The sequence below is a fragment of the Schistocerca piceifrons genome, chromosome 7 (genome assembly GCF_021461385.2).
Source record: "Schistocerca piceifrons isolate TAMUIC-IGC-003096 chromosome 7, iqSchPice1.1, whole genome shotgun sequence".
NCBI lineage: Eukaryota > Metazoa > Arthropoda > Insecta > Orthoptera > Acrididae > Schistocerca > Schistocerca piceifrons.
The window spans coordinates 9,520,579-9,544,291 of record NC_060144.1 but is presented as its reverse complement, the minus strand read 5'-3'; the positions used below and the strand labels follow the sequence as shown (position 1 = coordinate 9,544,291).

Below are 23,713 nucleotides of genomic sequence, written 5' to 3'. Positions count from 1 at the left end.
TTGGGTCCTGAGTCAGATGCAGTAGTTCCAAAAGAACTCTCCTGATCGGCACTGTGCCGAAAATTTCGCTACACAACCCCTTTGTCTTGCTTGAGCTTCAGGTAGGCGCCGGTTTGCAGCCAGGAAGCGGACAGCAGCAACTTTCAACTAATTTTGTACTACTCAAACAACACAGTAAAACAGCATGCAACTTTTGCAGAACTGGAAAAACTCGACCGTGACAGGATTCGAACCTGCAATCTTCGGATCCGAAGTCCGACGCCTTATCCATTAGGCCACACGGTCACTGGCGCAATATGCTTCCCCACACACACCTCATTTTCGCCATTTGTACGCTTGCCGGAATGAATTTCCCATCTTTGACGCAATCCTCCATCTCCAATTTCAGTACTAAAAAGGCGACGCTACTTCTTGCTGTGTCCCATCGCAAGTTACATTCAAGCCCTTATGACGCTGATCAAACAAGAGGTTGCAAATCAGCTTCAATCGCTTACTGCCATCTCTGTCGGTTGCAGAAGGTACCTCACCCTATGTCATACAATGGCGAGTTGCCGCTGTTACCAAAGCGGCGGCGGCGCCGACGACGACGACGACGACGACGACGACGACGACAACCGCGAGGGTCTCTACCAGGGGTAGAAAATACATCACAAGAACTAAGTATTTCACGTCGGCATTCTCCGGAGACTGCCAAAAGCAACAGTTTCCGGTGCCTACTTTAATAGCACCATTCGCACTATTCTTTTGCGAGAGCAATTCTTAAATACCGCACCCATTCATAATTTTTTTTATCCTTGACCACTTTTTTCGAAAGCGCTACGGTAGATGGGGCTGTTACAAAATTCATTTGCCTCCTGTGAGGATCGAACTCACGACCTCTGGTTTACTAGACCAGCGCTCTGCCACTGAGCTAAGGAGGCGCCGCCTAGCGCCCTTTTCGGGTACTTTATTCTTATGGACTAGTGAATCGGAGCCCTTCAGCTGGAAACGCACCGCATTAGCGACCATTACTTGCATTTAGTTAGCACAGCTGCTGCTTTCCTACACATCTCACACGATATCGATGTACGCCTAAAATTCCAAAACAACACATTTATTTCATTTCAGAGTTACTTTCAGCTTCAAAAATCATTCCTCTGATATTCATACGAAGCTAGGCATCGTCGTAACCCGTTACGTTCATTACGCAAGGCTCACGAGAGGGGCGCAGGTTGCATCCGCGTAGACACAAAATTTAGCGCCGCCCAGCGTGGGGCTCTAACCCACGACCCTCAGATTAAGAGTCTCATGCTCTACCGACCGAGCTAGCCGGGCTCCACACAACGCGTTACGAGGCATACAGTATTTATGCGACCTGCGACCATCTATGGAAGATCCTTTTGACTACAGCTTATTTCCTGCTGCCACAAATGAGCTACAATCCTATTCAATGGAAAATTGTCTCCGAAAGGCATCAAATCTACTTGAAATGATACGTGGCTATCAGCACCATTATTCAACACACATGCTCGACAGTGCGCAGACGCCTGTGGCGTAGCTCTTGGGTCCTGAGTCAGATGCAGTAGTTCCAAAAGAACTCTCCTGATCGGCACTGTGCCGAAAATTTCGCTACACAACCCCTTTGTCTTGCTTGAGCTTCAGGTAGGCGCCGGTTTGCAGCCAGGAAGCGAACAGCAGCAACTTTCAACTAATTTTGTACTACTCAAACAACACAGTAAAACAGCATGCAACTTTTGCAGAACTGGAAAAACTCGACCGTGACAGGATTCGAACCTGCAATCTTCGGATCCGAAGTCCGACGCCTTATCCATTAGGCCACACGGTCACTGGCGCAATATGCTTCCCCACACACACCTCATTTTCGCCATTTGTACGCTTGCCGGAATGAATTTCCCATCTTTGACGCAATCCTCCATCTCCAATTTCAGTACTAAAAAGGCGACGCTACTTCTTGCTGTGTCCCATCGCAAGTTACATTCAAGCCCTTATGACGCTGATCAAACAAGAGGTTGCAAATCAGCTTCAATCGCTTACTGCCATCTCTGTCGGTTGCAGAAGGTACCTCACCCTATGTCATACAATGGCGAGTTGCCGCTGTTACCAAAGCGGCGGCGGCGCCGACGACGACGACGACGACGACGACGACGACGACAACCGCGAGGGTCTCTACCAGGGGTAGAAAATACATCACAAGAACTAAGTATTTCACGTCGGCATTCTCCGGAGACTGCCAAAAGCAACAGTTTCCGGTGCCTACATTAATAGCACCATTCGCACTAATCTTTTGCGAGAGCAATTCTTAAATACCGCACCCATTCATAATTTTTTTAATCCTTGACCACTTTTTTCGAAAGCGCTACGGTAGATGGGGCTGTTACAAAATTCATTTGCCTCCTGTGAGGATCGAACTCACGACCTCTGGTTTACTAGACCAGCGCTCTGCCACTGAGCTAAGGAAGCGCCGCCTAGCGCCCTTTTCGGGTACTTTATTCTTATGGACTAGTGAATCGGAGCCCTTCAGCTGGAAACGCACCGCATTAGCGACCATTACTTGCATTTTGTTAGCACAGCTGCTGCTTTCCTACACATCTCACACGATATCGATGTACGCCTAAAATTCCAAAACAACACATTTATTTCATTTCAGAGTTACTTTCAGCTTCAAAAACCATTCCTCTGATATTCATACGAAGCTAGGCATCGTCGTAACCCGTTACGTTCATTACGCAAGGCTCACGAGAGGGGCGCAGGTTGCATCCGCGTAGACACAAAATTTAGCGCCGCCCAGCGTGGGGCTCTAACCCACGACCCTCAGATTAAGAGTCTCATGCTCTACCGACCGAGCTAGCCGGGCTCCACACAACGCGTTACGAGGCATACAGTATTTATGCGACCTGCGACCATCTATGGAAGATCCTTTTGACTACAGCTTATTTCCTGCTGCCACAAATGAGCTACAATCCTATTCAATGGAAAATTGTCTCCGAAAGGCATCAAATCTACTTGAAATGATACGTGGCTATCAGCACCATTATTCAACACACATGCTCGACAGTGCGCAGACGCCTGTGGCGTAGCTCTTGGGTCCTGAGTCAGATGCAGTAGTTCCAAAAGAACTCTCCTGATCGGCACTGTGCCGAAAATTTCGCTACACAACCCCTTTGTCTTGCTTGAGCTTCAGGTAGGCGCCGGTTTGCAGCCAGGAAGCGAACAGCAGCAACTTTCAACTAATTTTGTACTACTCAAACAACACAGTAAAACAGCATGCAACTTTTGCAGAACTGGAAAAACTCGACCGTGACAGGATTCGAACCTGCAATCTTCGCATCCGAAGTCCGACGCCTTATCCATTAGGCCACACGGTCACTGGCGCAATATGCTTCCCCACACACACCTCATTTTCGCCATTTGTACGCTTGCCGGAATGAATTTCCCATCTTTGACGCAATCCTCCATCTCCAATTTCAGTACTAAAAAGGCGACGCTACTTCTTGCTGTGTCCCATCGCAAGTTACATTCAAGCCCTTATGACGCTGATCAAACAAGAGGTTGCAAATCAGCTTCAATCGCTTACTGCCATCTCTGTCGGTTGCAGAAGGTACCTCACCCTATGTCATACAATGGCGAGTTGCCGCTGTTACCAAAGCGGCGGCGGCGCCGCCGACGACGACGACGACGACGACGACGACGACGACGACAACCGCGAGGGTCTCTACCAGGGGTAGAAAATACATCACAAGAACTAAGTATTTCACGTCGGCATTCTCCGGAGACTGCCAAAAGCAACAGTTTCCGGTGCCTACATTAATAGCACCATTCGCACTAATCTTTTGCGAGAGCAATTCTTAAATACCGCACCCATTCATAATTTTTTTAATCCTTGACCACTTTTTTCGAAAGCGCTACGGTAGATGGGGCTGTTACAAAATTCATTTGCCTCCTGTGAGGATCGAACTCACGACCTCTGGTTTACTAGACCAGCGCTCTGCCACTGAGCTAAGGAAGCGCCGCCTAGCGCCCTTTTCGGGTACTTTATTCTTATGGACTAGTGAATCGGAGCCCTTCAGCTGGAAACGCACCGCATTAGCGACCATTACTTGCATTTAGTTAGCACAGCTGCTGCTTTCCTACACATCTCACACGATATCGATGTACGCCTAAAATTCCAAAACAACACATTTATTTCATTTCAGAGTTACTTTCAGCTTCAAAAACCATTCCTCTGATATTCATACGAAGCTAGGCATCGTCGTAACCCGTTACGTTCATTACGCAAGGCTCACGAGAGGGGCGCAGGTTGCATCCGCGTAGACACAAAATTTAGCGCCGCCCAGCGTGGGGCTCTAACCCACGACCCTCAGATTAAGAGTCTCATGCTCTACCGACCGAGCTAGCCGGGCTCCACACAACGCGTTACGAGGCATACAGTATTTATGCGACCTGCGACCATCTATGGAAGATCCTTTTGACTACAGCTTATTTCCTGCTGCCACAAATGAGCTACAATCCTATTCAATGGAAAATTGTCTCCGAAAGGCATCAAATCTACTTGAAATGATACGTGGCTATCAGCACCATTATTCAACACACATGCTCGACAGTGCGCAGACGCCTGTGGCGTAGCTCTTGGGTCCTGAGTCAGATGCAGTAGTTCCAAAAGAACTCTCCTGATCGGCACTGTGCCGAAAATTTCGCTACACAACCCCTTTGTCTTGCTTGAGCTTCAGGTAGGCGCCGGTTTGCAGCCAGGAAGCGAACAGCAGCAACTTTCAACTAATTTTGTACTACTCAAACAACACAGTAAAACAGCATGCAACTTTTGCAGAACTGGAAAAACTCGACCGTGACAGGATTCGAACCTGCAATCTTCGGATCCGAAGTCCGACGCCTTATCCATTAGGCCACACGGTCACTGGCGCAATATGCTTCCCCACACACACCTCATTTTCGCCATTTGTACGCTTGCCGGAATGAATTTCCCATCTTTGACGCAATCCTCCATCTCCAATTTCAGTACTAAAAAGGCGACGCTACTTCTTGCTGTGTCCCATCGCAAGTTACATTCAAGCCCTTATGACGCTGATCAAACAAGAGGTTGCAAATCAGCTTCAATCGCTTACTGCCATCTCTGTCGGTTGCAGAAGGTACCTCACCCTATGTCATACAATGGCGAGTTGCCGCTGTTACCAAAGCGGCGGCGGCGCCGACGACGACGACGACGACGACGACGACGACGACGACAACCGCGAGGGTCTCTACCAGGGGTAGAAAATACATCACAAGAACGTCGGCATTCTCCGGAGACTGCCAAAAGCAACAGTTTCCGGTGCCTACATTAATAGCACCATTCGCACTAATCTTTTGCGAGAGCAATTCTTAAATACCGCACCCATTCATAATTTTTTTAATCCTTGACCACTTTTTTCGAAAGCGCTACGGTAGATGGGGCTGTTACAAAATTCATTTGCCTCCTGTGAGGATCGAACTCACGACCTCTGGTTTACTAGACCAGCGCTCTGCCACTGAGCTAAGGAAGCGCCGCCTAGCGGCCTTTTCGGGTACTTTATTCTTATGAACTAGTGAATCGGAGCCCTTCAGCTGGAAACGCACCGCATTAGCGACCATTACTTGCATTTAGTTAGCACAGCTGCTGCTTTCCTACACATCTCACACGATATCGATGTACGCCTAAAATTCCAAAACAACACATTTATTTCATTTCAGAGTTACTTTCAGCTTCAAAAACCATTCCTCTGATATTCATACGAAGCTAGGCATCGTCGTAACCCGTTACGTTCATTACGCAAGGCTCACGAGAGGGGCGCAGGTTGCATCCGCGTAGACACAAAATTTAGCGCCGCCCAGCGTGGGGCTCTAACCCACGACCCTCAGATTAAGAGTCTCATGCTCTACCGACCGAGCTAGCCGGGCTCCACACAACGCGTTACGAGGCATACAGTATTTATGCGACCTGCGACCATCTATGGAAGATCCTTTTGACTACAGCTTATTTCCTGCTGCCACAAATGAGCTACAATCCTATTCAATGGAAAATTGTCTCCGAAAGGCATCAAATCTACTTGAAATGATACGTGGCTATCAGCACCATTATTCAACACACATGCTCGACAGTGCGCAGACGCCTGTGGCGTAGCTCTTGGGTCCTGAGTCAGATGCAGTAGTTCCAAAAGAACTCTCCTGATCGGCACTGTGCCGAAAATTTCGCTACACAACCCCTTTGTCTTGCTTGAGCTTCAGGTAGGCGCCGGTTTGCAGCCAGGAAGCGAACAGCAGCAACTTTCAACTAATTTTGTACTACTCAAACAACACAGTAAAACAGCATGCAACTTTTGCAGAACTGGAAAAACTCGACCGTGACAGGATTCGAACCTGCAATCTTCGGATCCGAAGTCCGACGCCTTATCCATTAGCCCACACGGTCACTGGCGCAATATGCTTCCCCACACACACCTCATTTTCGCCATTTGTACGCTTGCCGGAATGAATTTCCCATCTTTGACGCAATCCTCCATCTCCAATTTCAGTACTAAAAAGGCGACGCTACTTCTTGCTGTGTCCCATCGCAAGTTACATTCAAGCCCTTATGACGCTGATCAAACAAGAGGTTGCAAATCAGCTTCAATCGCTTACTGCCATCTCTGTCGGTTGCAGAAGGTACCTCACCCTATGTCATACAATGGCGAGTTGCCGCTGTTACCAAAGCGGCGGCGGCGCCGACGACGACGACGACGACGACGACGACGACGACAACCGCGAGGGTCTCTACCAGGGGTAGAAAATACATCACAAGAACTAAGTATTTCACGTCGGCATTCTCCGGAGACTGCCAAAAGCAACAGTTTCCGGTGCCTACTTTAATAGCACCATTCGCACTATTCTTTTGCGAGAGCAATTCTTAAATACCGCACCCATTCATAATTTTTTTTATCCTTGACCACTTTTTTCGAAAGCGCTACGGTAGATGGGGCTGTTACAAAATTCATTTGCCTCCTGTGAGGATCGAACTCACGACCTCTGGTTTACTAGACCAGCGCTCTGCCACTGAGCTAAGGAGGCGCCGCCTAGGGCCCTTTTCGGGTACTTTATTCTTATGGACTAGTGAATCGGAGCCCTTCAGCTGGAAACGCACCGCATTAGCGACCATTACTTGCATTTAGTTAGCACAGCTGCTGCTTTCCTACACATCTCACACGATATCGATGTACGCCTAAAATTCCAAAACAACACATTTATTTCATTTCAGAGTTACTTTCAGCTTCAAAAATCATTCCTCTGATATTCATACGAAGCTAGGCATCGTCGTAACCCGTTACGTTCATTACGCAAGGCTCACGAGAGGGGCGCAGGTTGCATCCGCGTAGACACAAAATTTAGCGCCGCCCAGCGTGGGGCTCTAACCCACGACCCTCAGATTAAGAGTCTCATGCTCTACCGACCGAGCTAGCCGGGCTCCACACAACGCGTTACGAGGCATACAGTATTTATGCGACCTGCGACCATCTATGGAAGATCCTTTTGACTACAGCTTATTTCCTGCTGCCACAAATGAGCTACAATCCTATTCAATGGAAAATTGTCTCCGAAAGGCATCAAATCTACTTGAAATGATACGTGGCTATCAGCACCATTATTCAACACACATGCTCGACAGTGCGCAGACGCCTGTGGCGTAGCTCTTGGGTCCTGAGTCAGATGCAGTAGTTCCAAAAGAACTCTCCTGATCGGCACTGTGCCGAAAATTTCGCTACACAACCCCTTTGTCTTGCTTGAGCTTCAGGTAGGCGCCGGTTTGCAGCCAGGAAGCGAACAGCAGCAACTTTCAACTAATTTTGTACTACTCAAACAACACAGTAAAACAGCATGCAACTTTTGCAGAACTGGAAAAACTCGACCGTGACAGGATTCGAACCTGCAATCTTCGGATCCGAAGTCCGACGCCTTATCCATTAGGCCACACGGTCACTGGCGCAATATGCTTCCCCACACACACCTCATTTTCGCCATTTGTACGCTTGCCGGAATGAATTTCCCATCTTTGACGCAATCCTCCATCTCCAATTTCAGTACTAAAAAGGCGACGCTACTTCTTGCTGTGTCCCATCGCAAGTTACATTCAAGCCCTTATGACGCTGATCAAACAAGAGGTTGCAAATCAGCTTCAATCGCTTACTGCCATCTCTGTCGGTTGCAGAAGGTACCTCACCCTATGTCATACAATGGCGAGTTGCCGCTGTTACCAAAGCGGCGGCGGCGCCGACGACGACGACGACGACGACGACGACGACGACGACGACGACGACAACCGCGAGGGTCTCTACCAGGGGTAGAAAATACATCACAAGAACTAAGTATTTCACGTCGGCATTCTCCGGAGACTGCCAAAAGCAACAGTTTCCGGTGCCTACATTAATAGCACCATTCGCACTAATCTTTTGCGAGAGCAATTCTTAAATACCGCACCCATTCATAATTTTTTTAATCCTTGACCACTTTTTTCGAAAGCGCTACGGTAGATGGGGCTGTTACAAAATTCATTTGCCTCCTGTGAGGATCGAACTCACGACCTCTGGTTTACTAGACCAGCGCTCTGCCACTGAGCTAAGGAAGCGCCGCCTAGCGCCCTTTTCGGGTACTTTATTCTTATGGACTAGTGAATCGGAGCCCTTCAGCTGGAAACGCACCGCATTAGCGACCATTACTTGCATTTAGTTAGCACAGCTGCTGCTTTCCTACACATCTCACACGATATCGATGTACGCCTAAAATTCCAAAACAACACATTTATTTCATTTCAGAGTTACTTTCAGCTTCAAAAACCATTCCTCTGATATTCATACGAAGCTAGGCATCGTCGTAACCCGTTACGTTCATTACGCAAGGCTCACGAGAGGGGCGCAGGTTGCATCCGCGTAGACACAAAATTTAGCGCCGCCCAGTGTGGGGCTCTAACCCACGACCCTCAGATTAAGAGTCTCATGCTCTACCGACCGAGCTAGCCGGGCTCCACACAACGCGTTACGAGGCATACAGTATTTATGCGACCTGCGACCATCTATGGAAGATCCTTTTGACTACAGCTTATTTCCTGCTGCCACAAATGAGCTACAATCCTATTCAATGGAAAATTGTCTCCGAAAGGCATCAAATCTACTTGAAATGATACGTGGCTATCAGCACCATTATTCAACACACATGCTCGACAGTGCGCAGACGCCTGTGGCGTAGCTCTTGGGTCCTGAGTCAGATGCAGTAGTTCCAAAAGAACTCTCCTGATCGGCACTGTGCCGAAAATTTCGCTACACAACCCCTTTGTCTTGCTTGAGCTTCAGGTAGGCGCCGGTTTGCAGCCAGGAAGCGAACAGCAGCAACTTTCAACTAATTTTGTACTACTCAAACAACACAGTAAAACAGCATGCAACTTTTGCAGAACTGGAAAAACTCGACCGTGACAGGATTCGAACCTGCAATCTTCGGATCCGAAGTCCGACGCCTTATCCATTAGGCCACACGGTCACTGGCGCAATATGCTTCCCCACACACACCTCATTTTCGCCATTTGTACGCTTGCCGGAATGAATTTCCCATCTTTGACGCAATCCTCCATCTCCAATTTCAGTACTAAAAAGGCGACGCTACTTCTTGCTGTGTCCCATCGCAAGTTACATTCAAGCCCTTATGACGCTGATCAAACAAGAGGTTGCAAATCAGCTTCAATCGCTTACTGCCATCTCTGTCGGTTGCAGAAGGTACCTCACCCTATGTCATACAATGGCGAGTTGCCGCTGTTACCAAAGCGGCGGCGGCGCCGACGACGACGACGACGACGACGACGACAACCGCGAGGGTCTCTACCAGGGGTAGAAAATACATCACAAGAACTAAGTATTTCACGTCGGCATTCTCCGGAGACTGCCAAAAGCAACAGTTTCCGGTGCCTACATTAATAGCACCATTCGCACTAATCTTTTGCGAGAGCAATTCTTAAATACCGCACCCATTCATAATTTTTTTAATCCTTGACCACTTTTTTCGAAAGCGCTACGGTAGATGGGGCTGTTACAAAATTCATTTGCCTCCTGTGAGGATCGAACTCACGACCTCTGGTTTACTAGACCAGCGCTCTGCCACTGAGCTAAGGAAGCGCCGCCTAGCGCCCTTTTCGGGTACTTTATTCTTATGGACTAGTGAATCGGAGCCCTTCAGCTGGAAACGCACCGCATTAGCGACCATTACTTGCATTTAGTTAGCACAGCTGCTGCTTTCCTACACATCTCACACGATATCGATGTACGCCTAAAATTCCAAAACAACACATTTATTTCATTTCAGAGTTACTTTCAGCTTCAAAAACCATTCCTCTGATATTCATACGAAGCTAGGCATCGTCGTAACCCGTTACGTTCATTACGCAAGGCTCACGAGAGGGGCGCAGGTTGCATCCGCGTAGACACAAAATTTAGCGCCGCCCAGCGTGGGGCTCTAACCCACGACCCTCAGATTAAGAGTCTCATGCTCTACCGACCGAGCTAGCCGGGCTCCACACAACGCGTTACGAGGCATACAGTATTTATGCGACCTGCGACCATCTATGGAAGATCCTTTTGACTACAGCTTATTTCCTGCTGCCACAAATGAGCTACAATCCTATTCAATGGAAAATTGTCTCCGAAAGGCATCAAATCTACTTGAAATGATACGTGGCTATCAGCACCATTATTCAACACACATGCTCGACAGTGCGCAGACGCCTGTGGCGTAGCTCTTGGGTCCTGAGTCAGATGCAGTAGTTCCAAAAGAACTCTCCTGATCGGCACTGTGCCGAAAATTTCGCTACACAACCCCTTTGTCTTGCTTGAGCTTCAGGTAGGCGCCGGTTTGCAGCCAGGAAGCGGACAGCAGCAACTTTCAACTAATTTTGTACTACTCAAACAACACAGTAAAACAGCATGCAACTTTTGCAGAACTGGAAAAACTCGACCGTGACAGGATTCGAACCTGCAATCTTCGGATCCGAAGTCCGACGCCTTATCCATTAGGCCACACGGTCACTGGCGCAATATGCTTCCCCACACACACCTCATTTTCGCCATTTGTACGCTTGCCGGAATGAATTTCCCATCTTTGACGCAATCCTCCATCTCCAATTTCAGTACTAAAAAGGCGACGCTACTTCTTGCTGTGTCCCATCGCAAGTTACATTCAAGCCCTTATGACGCTGATCAAACAAGAGGTTGCAAATCAGCTTCAATCGCTTACTGCCATCTCTGTCGGTTGCAGAAGGTACCTCACCCTATGTCATACAATGGCGAGTTGCCGCTGTTACCAAAGCGGCGGCGGCGCCGACGACGACGACGACGACGACGACGACGACAACCGCGAGGGTCTCTACCAGGGGTAGAAAATACATCACAAGAACTAAGTATTTCACGTCGGCATTCTCCGGAGACTGCCAAAAGCAACAGTTTCCGGTGCCTACTTTAATAGCACCATTCGCACTATTCTTTTGCGAGAGCAATTCTTAAATACCGCACCCATTCATAATTTTTTTTATCCTTGACCACTTTTTTCGAAAGCGCTACGGTAGATGGGGCTGTTACAAAATTCATTTGCCTCCTGTGAGGATCGAACTCACGACCTCTGGTTTACTAGACCAGCGCTCTGCCACTGAGCTAAGGAGGCGCCGCCTAGCGCCCTTTTCGGGTACTTTATTCTTATGGACTAGTGAATCGGAGCCCTTCAGCTGGAAACGCACCGCATTAGCGACCATTACTTGCATTTAGTTAGCACAGCTGCTGCTTTCCTACACATCTCACACGATATCGATGTACGCCTAAAATTCCAAAACAACACATTTATTTCATTTCAGAGTTACTTTCAGCTTCAAAAATCATTCCTCTGATATTCATACGAAGCTAGGCATCGTCGTAACCCGTTACGTTCATTACGCAAGGCTCACGAGAGGGGCGCAGGTTGCATCCGCGTAGACACAAAATTTAGCGCCGCCCAGCGTGGGGCTCTAACCCACGACCCTCAGATTAAGAGTCTCATGCTCTACCGACCGAGCTAGCCGGGCTCCACACAACGCGTTACGAGGCATACAGTATTTATGCGACCTGCGACCATCTATGGAAGATCCTTTTGACTACAGCTTATTTCCTGCTGCCACAAATGAGCTACAATCCTATTCAATGGAAAATTGTCTCCGAAAGGCATCAAATCTACTTGAAATGATACGTGGCTATCAGCACCATTATTCAACACACATGCTCGACAGTGCGCAGACGCCTGTGGCGTAGCTCTTGGGTCCTGAGTCAGATGCAGTAGTTCCAAAAGAACTCTCCTGATCGGCACTGTGCCGAAAATTTCGCTACACAACCCCTTTGTCTTGCTTGAGCTTCAGGTAGGCGCCGGTTTGCAGCCAGGAAGCGAACAGCAGCAACTTTCAACTAATTTTGTACTACTCAAACAACACAGTAAAACAGCATGCAACTTTTGCAGAACTGGAAAAACTCGACCGTGACAGGATTCGAACCTGCAATCTTCGGATCCGAAGTCCGACGCCTTATCCATTAGGCCACACGGTCACTGGCGCAATATGCTTCCCCACACACACCTCATTTTCGCCATTTGTACGCTTGCCGGAATGAATTTCCCATCTTTGACGCAATCCTCCATCTCCAATTTCAGTACTAAAAAGGCGACGCTACTTCTTGCTGTGTCCCATCGCAAGTTACATTCAAGCCCTTATGACGCTGATCAAACAAGAGGTTGCAAATCAGCTTCAATCGCTTACTGCCATCTCTGTCGGTTGCAGAAGGTACCTCACCCTATGTCATACAATGGCGAGTTGCCGCTGTTACCAAAGCGGCGGCGGCGCCGACGACGACGACGACGACGACGACGACGACAACCGCGAGGGTCTCTACCAGGGGTAGAAAATACATCACAAGAACTAAGTATTTCACGTCGGCATTCTCCGGAGACTGCCAAAAGCAACAGTTTCCGGTGCCTACTTTAATAGCACCATTCGCACTATTCTTTTGCGAGAGCAATTCTTAAATACCGCACCCATTCATAATTTTTTTTATCCTTGACCACTTTTTTCGAAAGCGCTACGGTAGATGGGGCTGTTACAAAATTCATTTGCCTCCTGTGAGGATCGAACTCACGACCTCTGGTTTACTAGACCAGCGCTCTGCCACTGAGCTAAGGAGGCGCCGCCTAGCGCCCTTTTCGGGTACTTTATTCTTATGGACTAGTGAATCGGAGCCCTTCAGCTGGAAACGCACCGCATTAGCGACCATTACTTGCATTTAGTTAGCACAGCTGCTGCTTTCCTACACATCTCACACGATATCGATGTACGCCTAAAATTCCAAAACAACACATTTATTTCATTTCAGAGTTACTTTCAGCTTCAAAAATCATTCCTCTGATATTCATACGAAGCTAGGCATCGTCGTAACCCGTTACGTTCATTACGCAAGGCTCACGAGAGGGGCGCAGGTTGCATCCGCGTAGACACAAAATTTAGCGCCGCCCAGCGTGGGGCTCTAACCCACGACCCTCAGATTAAGAGTCTCATGCTCTACCGACCGAGCTAGCCGGGCTCCACACAACGCGTTACGAGGCATACAGTATTTATGCGACCTGCGACCATCTATGGAAGATCCTTTTGACTACAGCTTATTTCCTGCTGCCACAAATGAGCTACAATCCTATTCAATGGAAAATTGTCTCCGAAAGGCATCAAATCTACTTGAAATGATACGTGGCTATCAGCACCATTATTCAACACACATGCTCGACAGTGCGCAGACGCCTGTGGCGTAGCTCTTGGGTCCTGAGTCAGATGCAGTAGTTCCAAAAGAACTCTCCTGATCGGCACTGTGCCGAAAATTTCGCTACACAACCCCTTTGTCTTGCTTGAGCTTCAGGTAGGCGCCGGTTTGCAGCCAGGAAGCGAACAGCAGCAACTTTCAACTAATTTTGTACTACTCAAACAACACAGTAAAACAGCATGCAACTTTTGCAGAACTGGAAAAACTCGACCGTGACAGGATTCGAACCTGCAATCTTCGGATCCGAAGTCCGACGCCTTATCCATTAGGCCACACGGTCACTGGCGCAATATGCTTCCCCACACACACCTCATTTTCGCCATTTGTACGCTTGCCGGAATGAATTTCCCATCTTTGACGCAATCCTCCATCTCCAATTTCAGTACTAAAAAGGCGACGCTACTTCTTGCTGTGTCCCATCGCAAGTTACATTCAAGCCCTTATGACGCTGATCAAACAAGAGGTTGCAAATCAGCTTCAATCGCTTACTGCCATCTCTGTCGGTTGCAGAAGGTACCTCACCCTATGTCATACAATGGCGAGTTGCCGCTGTTACCAAAGCGGCGGCGGCGCCGACGACGACGACGACGACGACGACGACGACGACGACAACCGCGAGGGTCTCTACCAGGGGTAGAAAATACATCACAAGAACGTCGGCATTCTCCGGAGACTGCCAAAAGCAACAGTTTCCGGTGCCTACTTTAATAGCACCATTCGCACTATTCTATTGCGAGAGCAATTCTTAAATACCGCACCCATTCATAATTTTTTTTATCCTTGACCACTTTTTTCGAAAGCGCTACGGTAGATGGGGCTGTTACAAAATTCATTTGCCTCCTGTGAGGATCGAACTCACGACCTCTGGTTTACTAGACCAGCGCTCTGCCACTGAGCTAAGGAGGCGCCGCCTAGCGCCCTTTTCGGGTACTTTATTCTTATGGACTAGTGAATCGGAGCCCTTCAGCTGGAAACGCACCGCATTAGCGACCATTACTTGCATTTAGTTAGCACAGCTGCTGCTTTCCTACACATCTCACACGATATCGATGTACGCCTAAAATTCCAAAACAACACATTTATTTCATTTCAGAGTTACTTTCAGCTTCAAAAATCATTCCTCTGATATTCATACGAAGCTAGGCATCGTCGTAACCCGTTACGTTCATTACGCAAGGCTCACGAGAGGGGCGCAGGTTGCATCCGCGTAGACACAAAATTTAGCGCCGCCCAGCGTGGGGCTCTAACCCACGACCCTCAGATTAAGAGTCTCATGCTCTACCGACCGAGCTAGCCGGGCTCCACACAACGCGTTACGAGGCATACAGTATTTATGCGACCTGCGACCATCTATGGAAGATCCTTTTGACTACAGCTTATTTCCTGCTGCCACAAATGAGCTACAATCCTATTCAATGGAAAATTGTCTCCGAAAGGCATCAAATCTACTTGAAATGATACGTGGCTATCAGCACCATTATTCAACACACATGCTCGACAGTGCGCAGACGCCTGTGGCGTAGCTCTTGGGTCCTGAGTCAGATGCAGTAGTTCCAAAAGAACTCTCCTGATCGGCACTGTGCCGAAAATTTCGCTACACAACCCCTTTGTCTTGCGTGAGCTTCAGGTAGGCGCCGGTTTGCAGCCAGGAAGCGGACAGCAGCAACTTTCAACTAATTTTGTACTACTCAAACAACACAGTAAAACAGCATGCAACTTTTGCAGAACTGGAAAAACTCGACCGTGACAGGATTCGAACCTGCAATCTTCGGATCCGAAGTCCGACGCCTTATCCATTAGGCCACACGGTCACTGGCGCAATATGCTTCCCCACACACACCTCATTTTCGCCATTTGTACGCTTGCCGGAATGAATTTCCCATCTTTGACGCAATCCTCCATCTCCAATTTCAGTACTAAAAAGGCGACGCTACTTCTTGCTGTGTCCCATCGCAAGTTACATTCAAGCCCTTATGACGCTGATCAAACAAGAGGTTGCAAATCAGCTTCAATCGCTTACTGCCATCTCTGTCGGTTGCAGAAGGTACCTCACCCTATGTCATACAATGGCGAGTTGCCGCTGTTACCAAAGCGGCGGCGGCGCCGACGACGACGACGACGACGACGACGACGACAACCGCGAGGGTCTCTACCAGGGGTAGAAAATACATCACAAGAACTAAGTATTTCACGTCGGCATTCTCCGGAGACTGCCAAAAGCAACAGTTTCCGGTGCCTACTTTAATAGCACCATTCGCACTATTCTTTTGCGAGAGCAATTCTTAAATACCGCACCCATTCATAATTTTTTTTATCCTTGACCACTTTTTTCGAAAGCGCTACGGTAGATGGGGCTGTTACAAAATTCATTTGCCTCCTGTGAGGATCGAACTCACGACCTCTGGTTTACTAGACCAGCGCTCTGCCACTGAGCTAAGGAGGCGCCGCCTAGCGCCCTTTTCGGGTACTTTATTCTTATGGACTAGTGAATCGGAGCCCTTCAGCTGGAAACGCACCGCATTAGCGACCATTACTTGCATTTAGTTAGCACAGCTGCTGCTTTCCTACACATCTCACACGATATCGATGTACGCCTAAAATTCCAAAACAACACATTTATTTCATTTCAGAGTTACTTTCAGCTTCAAAAATCATTCCTCTGATATTCATACGAAGCTAGGCATCGTCGTAACCCGTTACGTTCATTACGCAAGGCTCACGAGAGGGGCGCAGGTTGCATCCGCGTAGACACAAAATTTAGCGCCGCCCAGCGTGGGGCTCTAACCCACGACCCTCAGATTAAGAGTCTCATGCTCTACCGACCGAGCTAGCCGGGCTCCACACAACGCGTTACGAGGCATACAGTATTTATGCGACCTGCGACCATCTATGGAAGATCCTTTTGACTACAGCTTATTTCCTGCTGCCACAAATGAGCTACAATCCTATTCAATGGAAAATTGTCTCCGAAAGGCATCAAATCTACTTGAAATGATACGTGGCTATCAGCACCATTATTCAACACACATGCTCGACAGTGCGCAGACGCCTGTGGCGTAGCTCTTGGGTCCTGAGTCAGATGCAGTAGTTCCAAAAGAACTCTCCTGATCGGCACTGTGCCGAAAATTTCGCTACACAACCCCTTTGTCTTGCTTGAGCTTCAGGTAGGCGCCGGTTTGCAGCCAGGAAGCGAACAGCAGCAACTTTCAACTAATTTTGTACTACTCAAACAACACAGTAAAACAGCATGCAACTTTTGCAGAACTGGAAAAACTCGACCGTGACAGGATTCGAACCTGCAATCTTCGGATCCGAAGTCCGACGCCTTATCCATTAGGCCACACGGTCACTGGCGCAATATGCTTCCCCACACACACCTCATTTTCGCCATTTGTACGCTTGCCGGAATGAATTTCCCATCTTTGACGCAATCCTCCATCTCCAATTTCAGTACTAAAAAGGCGACGCTACTTCTTGCTGTGTCCCATCGCAAGTTACATTCAAGCCCTTATGACGCTGATCAAACAAGAGGTTGCAAATCAGCTTCAATCGCTTACTGCCATCTCTGTCGGTTGCAGAAGGTACCTCACCCTATGTCATACAATGGCGAGTTGCCGCTGTTACCAAAGCGGCGGCGGCGCCGACGACGACGACGACGACGACGACGACAACCGCGAGGGTCTCTACCAGGGGTAGAAAATACATCACAAGAACTAAGTATTTCACGTCGGCATTCTCCGGAGACTGCCAAAAGCAACAGTTTCCGGTGCCTACTTTAATAGCACCATTCGCACTATTCTATTGCGAGAGCAATTCTTAAATACCGCACCCATTCATAATTTTTTTTATCCTTGACCACTTTTTTCGAAAGCGCTACGGTAGATGGGGCTGTTACAAAATTCATTTGCCTCCTGTGAGGATCGAACTCACGACCTCTGGTTTACTAGACCAGCGCTCTGCCACTGAGCTAAGGAGGCGCCGCCTAGCGCCCTTTTCGGGTACTTTATTCTTATGGACTAGTGAATCGGAGCCCTTCAGCTGGAAACGCACCGCATTAGCGACCATTACTTGCATTTAGTTAGCACAGCTGCTGCTTTCCTACACATCTCACACGATATCGATGTACGCCTAAAATTCCAAAACAACACATTTATTTCATTTCAGAGTTACTTTCAGCTTCAAAAATCATTCCTCTGATATTCATACGAAGCTAGGCATCGTCGTAACCCGTTACGTTCATTACGCAAGGCTCACGAGAGGGGCGCAGGTTGCATCCGCGTAGACACAAAATTTAGCGCCGCCCAGCGTGGGGCTCTAACCCACGACCCTCAGATTAAGAGTCTCATGCTCTACCGACCGAGCTAGCCGGGCTCCACACAACGCGTTACGAGGCATACAGTATTTATGCGACCTGCGACCATCTATGGAAGATCCTTTTGACTACAGCTTATTTCCTGCTGCCACAAATGAGCTACAATCCTATTCAATGGAAAATTGTCTCCGAAAGGCATCAAATCTACTTGAAATGATACGTGGCTATCAGCACCATTATTCAACACACATGCTCGACAGTGCGCAGACGCCTGTGGCGTAGCTCTTGGGTCCTGAGTCAGATGCAGTAGTTCCAAAAGAACTCTCCTGATCGGCACTGTGCCGAAAATTTCGCTACACAACCCCTTTGTCTTGCTTGAGCTTCAGGTAGGCGCCGGTTTGCAGCCAGGAAGCGAACAGCAGCAACTTTCAACTAATTTTGTACTACTCAAACAACACAGTAAAACAGCATGCAACTTTTGCAGAACTGGAAAAACTCGACCGTGACAGGATTCGAACCTGCAATCTTCGGATCCGAAGTCCGACGCCTTATCCATTAGGCCACACGGTCACTGGCGCAATATGCTTCCCCACACACACCTCATTTTCGCCATTTGTACGCTTGCCGGAATGAATTTCCCATCTTTGACGCAATCCTCCATCTCCAATTTCAGTACTAAAAAGGCGACGCTACTTCTTGCTGTGTCCCATCGCAAGTTACATTCAAGCCCTTATGACGCTGATCAAACAAGAGGTTGCAAATCAGCTTCAATCGCTTACTGCCATCTCTGTCGGTTGCAGAAGGTACCTCACCCTATGTCATACAATGGCGAGTTGCCGCTGTTACCAAAGCGGCGGCGGCGCCGACGACGACGACGACGACGACGACGACGACGACGACAACCGCGAGGGTCTCTACCAGGGGTAGAAAATACATCACAAGAACTAAGTATTTCACGTCGGCATTCTCCGGAGACTGCCAAAAGCAACAGTTTCCGGTGCCTACATTAATAGCACCATTCGCACTAATCTTTTGCGAGAGCAATTCTTAAATACCGCACCCATTCATAATTTTTTTAATCCTTGACCACTTTTTTCGAAAGCGCTACGGTAGATGGGGCTGTTACAAAATTCATTTGCCTCCTGTGAGGATCGAACTCACGACCTCTGGTTTACTAGACCAGCGCTCTGCCACTGAGCTAAGGAAGCGCCGCCTAGCGCCCTTTTCGGGTACTTTATTCTTATGGACTAGTGAATCGGAGCCCTTCAGCTGGAAACGCACCGCATTAGCGACCATTACTTGCATTTAGTTAGCACAGCTGCTGCTTTCCTACACATCTCACACGATATCGATGTACGCCTAAAATTCCAAAACAACACATTTATTTCATTTCAGAGTTACTTTCAGCTTCAAAAACCATTCCTCTGATATTCATACGAAGCTAGGCATCGTCGTAACCCGTTACGTTCATTACGCAAGGCTCACGAGAGGGGCGCAGGTTGCATCCGCGTAGACACAAAATTTAGCGCCGCCCAGTGTGGGGCTCTAACCCACGACCCTCAGATTAAGAGTCTCATGCTCTACCGACCGAGCTAGCCGGGCTCCACACAACGCGTTACGAGGCATACAGTATTTATGCGACCTGCGACCATCTATGGAAGATCCTTTTGACTACAGCTTATTTCCTGCTGCCACAAATGAGCTACAATCCTATTCAATGGAAAATTGTCTCCGAAAGGCATCAAATCTACTTGAAATGATACGTGGCTATCAGCACCATTATTCAACACACATGCTCGACAGTGCGCAGACGCCTGTGGCGTAGCTCTTGGGTCCTGAGTCAGATGCAGTAGTTCCAAAAGAACTCTCCTGATCGGCACTGTGCCGAAAATTTCGCTACACAACCCCTTTGTCTTGCTTGAGCTTCAGGTAGGCGCCGGTTTGCAGCCAGGAAGCGAACAGCAGCAACTTTCAACTAATTTTGTACTACTCAAACAACACAGTAAAACAGCATGCAACTTTTGCAGAACTGGAAAAACTCGACCGTGACAGGATTCGAACCTGCAATCTTCGGATCCGAAGTCCGACGCCTTATCCATTAGGCCACACGGTCACTGGCGCAATATGCTTCCCCACACACACCTCATTTTCGCCATTTGTACGCTTGCCGGAATGAATTTCCCATCTTTGACGCAATCCTCCATCTCCAATTTCAGTACTAAAAAGGCGACGCTACTTCTTGCTGTGTCCCATCGCAAGTTACATTCAAGCCCTTATGACGCTGATCAAACAAGAGGTTGCAAATCAGCTTCAATCGCTTACTGCCATCTCTGTCGGTTGCAGAAGGTACCTCACCCTATGTCATACAATGGCGAGTTGCCGCTGTTACCAAAGCGGCGGCGGCGCCGACGACGACGACGACGACGACGACGACAACCGCGAGGGTCTCTACCAGGGGTAGAAAATACATCACAAGAACTAAGTATTTCACGTCGGCATTCTCCGGAGACTGCCAAAAGCAACAGTTTCCGGTGCCTACATTAATAGCACCATTCGCACTAATCTTTTGCGAGAGCAATTCTTAAATACCGCACCCATTCATAATTTTTTTAATCCTTGACCACTTTTTTCGAAAGCGCTACGGTAGATGGGGCTGTTACAAAATTCATTTGCCTCCTGTGAGGATCGAACTCACGACCTCTGGTTTACTAGACCAGCGCTCTGCCACTGAGCTAAGGAAGCGCCGCCTAGCGCCCTTTTCGGGTACTTTATTCTTATGGACTAGTGAATCGGAGCCCTTCAGCTGGAAACGCACCGCATTAGCGACCATTACTTGCATTTAGTTAGCACAGCTGCTGCTTTCCTACACATCTCACACGATATCGATGTACGCCTAAAATTCCAAAACAACACATTTATTTCATTTCAGAGTTACTTTCAGCTTCAAAAACCATTCCTCTGATATTCATACGAAGCTAGGCATCGTCGTAACCCGTTACGTTCATTACGCAAGGCTCACGAGAGGGGCGCAGGTTGCATCCGCGTAGACACAAAATTTAGCGCCGCCCAGTGTGGGGCTCTAACCCACGACCCTCAGATTAAGAGTCTCATGCTCTACCGACCGAGCTAGCCGGGCTCCACACAACGCGTTACGAGGCATACAGTATTTATGCGACCTGCGACCATCTATGGAAGATCCTTTTGACTACAGCTTATTTCCTGCTGCCACAAATGAGCTACAATCCTATTCAATGGAAAATTGTCTCCGAAAGGCATCAAATCTACTTGAAATGATACGTGGCTATCAGCACCATTATTCAACACACATGCTCGACAGTGCGCAGACGCCTGTGGCGTAGCTCTTGGGTCCTGAGTCAGATGCAGTAGTTCCAAAAGAACTCTCCTGATCGGCACTGTGCCGAAAATTTCGCTACACAACCCCTTTGTCTTGCTTGAGCTTCAGGTAGGCGCCGGTTTGCAGCCAGGAAGCGGACAGCAGCAACTTTCAACTAATTTTGTACTACTCAAACAACACAGTAAAACAGCATGCAACTTTTGCAGAACTGGAAAAACTCGACCGTGACAGGATTCGAACCTGCAATCTTCGGATCCGAAGTCCGACGCCTTATCCATTAGGCCACACGGTCACTGGCGCAATATGCTTCCCCACACACACCTCATTTTCGCCATTTGTACGCTTGCCGGAATGAATTTCCCATCTTTGACGCAATCCTCCATCTCCAATTTCAGTACTAAAAAGGCGACGCTACTTCTTGCTGTGTCCCATCGCAAGTTACATTCAAGCCCTTATGACGCTGATCAAACAAGAGGTTGCAAATCAGCTTCAATCGCTTACTGCCATCTCTGTCGGTTGCAGAAGGTACCTCACCCTATGTCATACAATGGCGAGTTGCCGCTGTTACCAAAGCGGCGGCGGCGCCGACGACGACGACGACGACGACGACGACAACCGCGAGGGTCTCTACCAGGGGTAGAAAATACATCACAAGAACTAAGTATTTCACGTCGGCATTCTCCGGAGACTGCCAAAAGCAACAGTTTCCGGTGCCTACTTTAATAGCACCATTCGCACTATTCTTTTGCGAGAGCAATTCTTAAATACCGCACCCATTCATAATTTTTTTTATCCTTGACCACTTTTTTCGAAAGCGCTACGGTAGATGGGGCTGTTACAAAATTCATTTGCCTCCTGTGAGGATCGAACTCACGACCTCTGGTTTACTAGACCAGCGCTCTGCCACTGAGCTAAGGAGGCGCCGCCTAGCGCCCTTTTCGAGTACTTTATTCTTATGGACTAGTGAATCGGAGCCCTTCAGCTGGAAACGCACCGCATTAGCGACCATTACTTGCATTTTGTTAGCACAGCTGCTGCTTTCCTACACATCTCACACGATATCGATGTACGCCTAAAATTCCAAAACAACACATTTATTTCATTTCAGAGTTACTTTCAGCTTCAAAAACCATTCCTCTGATATTCATACGAAGCTAGGCATCGTCGTAACCCGTTACGTTCATTACGCAAGGCTCACGAGAGGGGCGCAGGTTGCATCCGCGTAGACACAAAATTTAGCGCCGCCCAGCGTGGGGCTCGAACCCACGACCCTCAGATTAAGAGTCTCATGCTCTACCGACTGAGCTAGCCGGGCTCCACACAACGCGTTACGAGCCATACAGTATTTATGCGACCTGCGACCATCTATGGAAGATCCTTTTGACTACAGCTTATTTCCTGCTGCCACAAATGAGCTACAATCCTATTCAATGGAAAATTGTCTCCGAAAGGCATCAAATCTACTTGAAATGATACGTGGCTATCAGCACCATTATTCAACACACATGCTCGACAGTGCGCAGACGCCTGTGGCGTAGCTCTTGGGTCCTGAGTCAGATGCAGTAGTTCCAAAAGAACTCTCCTGATCGGCACTGTGCCGAAAATTTCGCTACACAACCCCTTTGTCTTGCTTGAGCTTCAGGTAGGCGCCGGTTTGAAGCCAGGAAGCGGACAGCAGCAACTTTCAACTAATTTTGTACTACTCAAACAACACAGTAAAACAGCATGCAACTTTTGCAGAACTGGAAAAACTCGACCGTGACAGGATTCGAACCTGCAATCTTCGGATCCGAAGTCCGACGCCTTATCCATTAGGCCACACGGTCACTGGCGCAATATGCTTCCCCACACACACCTCATTTTCGCCATTTGTACGCTTGCCGGAATGAATTTCCCATCTTTGACGCAATCCTCCATCTCCAATTTCAGTACTAAAAAGGCGACGCTACTTCTTGCTGTGTCCCATCGCAAGTTACATTCAAGCCCTTATGACGCTGATCAAACAAGAGGTTGCAAATCAGCTTCAATCGCTTACTGCCATCTCTGTCGGTTGCAGAAGGTACCTCACCCTATGTCATACAATGGCGAGTTGCCGCTGTTACCAAAGCGGCGGCGGCGCCGACGACGACGACGACGACGACGACGACGACAACCGCGAGGGTCTCTACCAGGGGTAGAAAATAC

The 23,713-nt window shown here is 48.3% G+C and overlaps 46 non-coding genes across 46 annotated transcripts; all 46 read right to left on the bottom strand.

Moving 5' to 3' along the window:
• Positions 1-212: 212 nt before the first annotated feature.
• On the bottom strand, positions 213-285 carry Trnar-ucg. The gene has a single exon. It is a non-coding gene; the product is annotated as a tRNA-Arg (tRNA).
• Positions 286-848: 563 nt separating this feature from the next.
• On the bottom strand, positions 849-920 carry Trnat-agu. Its single transcript has one exon. It is a non-coding gene; the product is annotated as a tRNA-Thr (tRNA).
• A 321-nt stretch (positions 921-1,241) lies between these two features.
• Trnak-cuu lies at positions 1,242-1,314 on the bottom strand. Its single transcript has one exon. It is a non-coding gene; the product is annotated as a tRNA-Lys (tRNA).
• A 438-nt stretch (positions 1,315-1,752) lies between these two features.
• Positions 1,753-1,825, bottom strand: Trnar-ucg. The gene has a single exon. It is a non-coding gene; the product is annotated as a tRNA-Arg (tRNA).
• A 563-nt stretch (positions 1,826-2,388) lies between these two features.
• Positions 2,389-2,460, bottom strand: Trnat-agu. Its single transcript has one exon. It is a non-coding gene; the product is annotated as a tRNA-Thr (tRNA).
• Positions 2,461-2,781: 321 nt separating this feature from the next.
• Positions 2,782-2,854, bottom strand: Trnak-cuu. Its single transcript has one exon. It is a non-coding gene; the product is annotated as a tRNA-Lys (tRNA).
• A 438-nt stretch (positions 2,855-3,292) lies between these two features.
• Trnar-ucg lies at positions 3,293-3,365 on the bottom strand. The gene has a single exon. It is a non-coding gene; the product is annotated as a tRNA-Arg (tRNA).
• A 569-nt stretch (positions 3,366-3,934) lies between these two features.
• Positions 3,935-4,006, bottom strand: Trnat-agu. The gene has a single exon. It is a non-coding gene; the product is annotated as a tRNA-Thr (tRNA).
• A 321-nt stretch (positions 4,007-4,327) lies between these two features.
• On the bottom strand, positions 4,328-4,400 carry Trnak-cuu. The gene has a single exon. It is a non-coding gene; the product is annotated as a tRNA-Lys (tRNA).
• A 438-nt stretch (positions 4,401-4,838) lies between these two features.
• On the bottom strand, positions 4,839-4,911 carry Trnar-ucg. Its single transcript has one exon. It is a non-coding gene; the product is annotated as a tRNA-Arg (tRNA).
• A 554-nt stretch (positions 4,912-5,465) lies between these two features.
• Trnat-agu lies at positions 5,466-5,537 on the bottom strand. Its single transcript has one exon. It is a non-coding gene; the product is annotated as a tRNA-Thr (tRNA).
• Positions 5,538-5,858: 321 nt separating this feature from the next.
• Trnak-cuu lies at positions 5,859-5,931 on the bottom strand. The gene has a single exon. It is a non-coding gene; the product is annotated as a tRNA-Lys (tRNA).
• A 438-nt stretch (positions 5,932-6,369) lies between these two features.
• Positions 6,370-6,442, bottom strand: Trnar-ucg. The gene has a single exon. It is a non-coding gene; the product is annotated as a tRNA-Arg (tRNA).
• A 563-nt stretch (positions 6,443-7,005) lies between these two features.
• Positions 7,006-7,077, bottom strand: Trnat-agu. The gene has a single exon. It is a non-coding gene; the product is annotated as a tRNA-Thr (tRNA).
• A 321-nt stretch (positions 7,078-7,398) lies between these two features.
• On the bottom strand, positions 7,399-7,471 carry Trnak-cuu. Its single transcript has one exon. It is a non-coding gene; the product is annotated as a tRNA-Lys (tRNA).
• A 438-nt stretch (positions 7,472-7,909) lies between these two features.
• Positions 7,910-7,982, bottom strand: Trnar-ucg. The gene has a single exon. It is a non-coding gene; the product is annotated as a tRNA-Arg (tRNA).
• A 575-nt stretch (positions 7,983-8,557) lies between these two features.
• Trnat-agu lies at positions 8,558-8,629 on the bottom strand. The gene has a single exon. It is a non-coding gene; the product is annotated as a tRNA-Thr (tRNA).
• A 321-nt stretch (positions 8,630-8,950) lies between these two features.
• On the bottom strand, positions 8,951-9,023 carry Trnak-cuu. Its single transcript has one exon. It is a non-coding gene; the product is annotated as a tRNA-Lys (tRNA).
• Positions 9,024-9,461: 438 nt separating this feature from the next.
• Positions 9,462-9,534, bottom strand: Trnar-ucg. Its single transcript has one exon. It is a non-coding gene; the product is annotated as a tRNA-Arg (tRNA).
• Positions 9,535-10,091: 557 nt separating this feature from the next.
• On the bottom strand, positions 10,092-10,163 carry Trnat-agu. Its single transcript has one exon. It is a non-coding gene; the product is annotated as a tRNA-Thr (tRNA).
• A 321-nt stretch (positions 10,164-10,484) lies between these two features.
• Trnak-cuu lies at positions 10,485-10,557 on the bottom strand. Its single transcript has one exon. It is a non-coding gene; the product is annotated as a tRNA-Lys (tRNA).
• Positions 10,558-10,995: 438 nt separating this feature from the next.
• On the bottom strand, positions 10,996-11,068 carry Trnar-ucg. The gene has a single exon. It is a non-coding gene; the product is annotated as a tRNA-Arg (tRNA).
• Positions 11,069-11,628: 560 nt separating this feature from the next.
• On the bottom strand, positions 11,629-11,700 carry Trnat-agu. Its single transcript has one exon. It is a non-coding gene; the product is annotated as a tRNA-Thr (tRNA).
• Positions 11,701-12,021: 321 nt separating this feature from the next.
• Positions 12,022-12,094, bottom strand: Trnak-cuu. Its single transcript has one exon. It is a non-coding gene; the product is annotated as a tRNA-Lys (tRNA).
• A 438-nt stretch (positions 12,095-12,532) lies between these two features.
• Positions 12,533-12,605, bottom strand: Trnar-ucg. Its single transcript has one exon. It is a non-coding gene; the product is annotated as a tRNA-Arg (tRNA).
• A 560-nt stretch (positions 12,606-13,165) lies between these two features.
• Trnat-agu lies at positions 13,166-13,237 on the bottom strand. The gene has a single exon. It is a non-coding gene; the product is annotated as a tRNA-Thr (tRNA).
• A 321-nt stretch (positions 13,238-13,558) lies between these two features.
• Trnak-cuu lies at positions 13,559-13,631 on the bottom strand. The gene has a single exon. It is a non-coding gene; the product is annotated as a tRNA-Lys (tRNA).
• Positions 13,632-14,069: 438 nt separating this feature from the next.
• Positions 14,070-14,142, bottom strand: Trnar-ucg. The gene has a single exon. It is a non-coding gene; the product is annotated as a tRNA-Arg (tRNA).
• Positions 14,143-14,696: 554 nt separating this feature from the next.
• On the bottom strand, positions 14,697-14,768 carry Trnat-agu. Its single transcript has one exon. It is a non-coding gene; the product is annotated as a tRNA-Thr (tRNA).
• Positions 14,769-15,089: 321 nt separating this feature from the next.
• Trnak-cuu lies at positions 15,090-15,162 on the bottom strand. Its single transcript has one exon. It is a non-coding gene; the product is annotated as a tRNA-Lys (tRNA).
• A 438-nt stretch (positions 15,163-15,600) lies between these two features.
• Positions 15,601-15,673, bottom strand: Trnar-ucg. Its single transcript has one exon. It is a non-coding gene; the product is annotated as a tRNA-Arg (tRNA).
• A 560-nt stretch (positions 15,674-16,233) lies between these two features.
• On the bottom strand, positions 16,234-16,305 carry Trnat-agu. The gene has a single exon. It is a non-coding gene; the product is annotated as a tRNA-Thr (tRNA).
• Positions 16,306-16,626: 321 nt separating this feature from the next.
• Trnak-cuu lies at positions 16,627-16,699 on the bottom strand. Its single transcript has one exon. It is a non-coding gene; the product is annotated as a tRNA-Lys (tRNA).
• Positions 16,700-17,137: 438 nt separating this feature from the next.
• On the bottom strand, positions 17,138-17,210 carry Trnar-ucg. Its single transcript has one exon. It is a non-coding gene; the product is annotated as a tRNA-Arg (tRNA).
• A 557-nt stretch (positions 17,211-17,767) lies between these two features.
• Trnat-agu lies at positions 17,768-17,839 on the bottom strand. The gene has a single exon. It is a non-coding gene; the product is annotated as a tRNA-Thr (tRNA).
• Positions 17,840-18,160: 321 nt separating this feature from the next.
• On the bottom strand, positions 18,161-18,233 carry Trnak-cuu. The gene has a single exon. It is a non-coding gene; the product is annotated as a tRNA-Lys (tRNA).
• Positions 18,234-18,671: 438 nt separating this feature from the next.
• Trnar-ucg lies at positions 18,672-18,744 on the bottom strand. Its single transcript has one exon. It is a non-coding gene; the product is annotated as a tRNA-Arg (tRNA).
• A 566-nt stretch (positions 18,745-19,310) lies between these two features.
• Positions 19,311-19,382, bottom strand: Trnat-agu. The gene has a single exon. It is a non-coding gene; the product is annotated as a tRNA-Thr (tRNA).
• A 321-nt stretch (positions 19,383-19,703) lies between these two features.
• Positions 19,704-19,776, bottom strand: Trnak-cuu. Its single transcript has one exon. It is a non-coding gene; the product is annotated as a tRNA-Lys (tRNA).
• A 438-nt stretch (positions 19,777-20,214) lies between these two features.
• Positions 20,215-20,287, bottom strand: Trnar-ucg. Its single transcript has one exon. It is a non-coding gene; the product is annotated as a tRNA-Arg (tRNA).
• Positions 20,288-20,844: 557 nt separating this feature from the next.
• Positions 20,845-20,916, bottom strand: Trnat-agu. The gene has a single exon. It is a non-coding gene; the product is annotated as a tRNA-Thr (tRNA).
• Positions 20,917-21,237: 321 nt separating this feature from the next.
• Positions 21,238-21,310, bottom strand: Trnak-cuu. Its single transcript has one exon. It is a non-coding gene; the product is annotated as a tRNA-Lys (tRNA).
• A 438-nt stretch (positions 21,311-21,748) lies between these two features.
• Positions 21,749-21,821, bottom strand: Trnar-ucg. The gene has a single exon. It is a non-coding gene; the product is annotated as a tRNA-Arg (tRNA).
• Positions 21,822-22,378: 557 nt separating this feature from the next.
• Positions 22,379-22,450, bottom strand: Trnat-agu. The gene has a single exon. It is a non-coding gene; the product is annotated as a tRNA-Thr (tRNA).
• Positions 22,451-22,771: 321 nt separating this feature from the next.
• Positions 22,772-22,844, bottom strand: Trnak-cuu. The gene has a single exon. It is a non-coding gene; the product is annotated as a tRNA-Lys (tRNA).
• Positions 22,845-23,282: 438 nt separating this feature from the next.
• Positions 23,283-23,355, bottom strand: Trnar-ucg. The gene has a single exon. It is a non-coding gene; the product is annotated as a tRNA-Arg (tRNA).
• Positions 23,356-23,713: the final 358 nt, after the last annotated feature.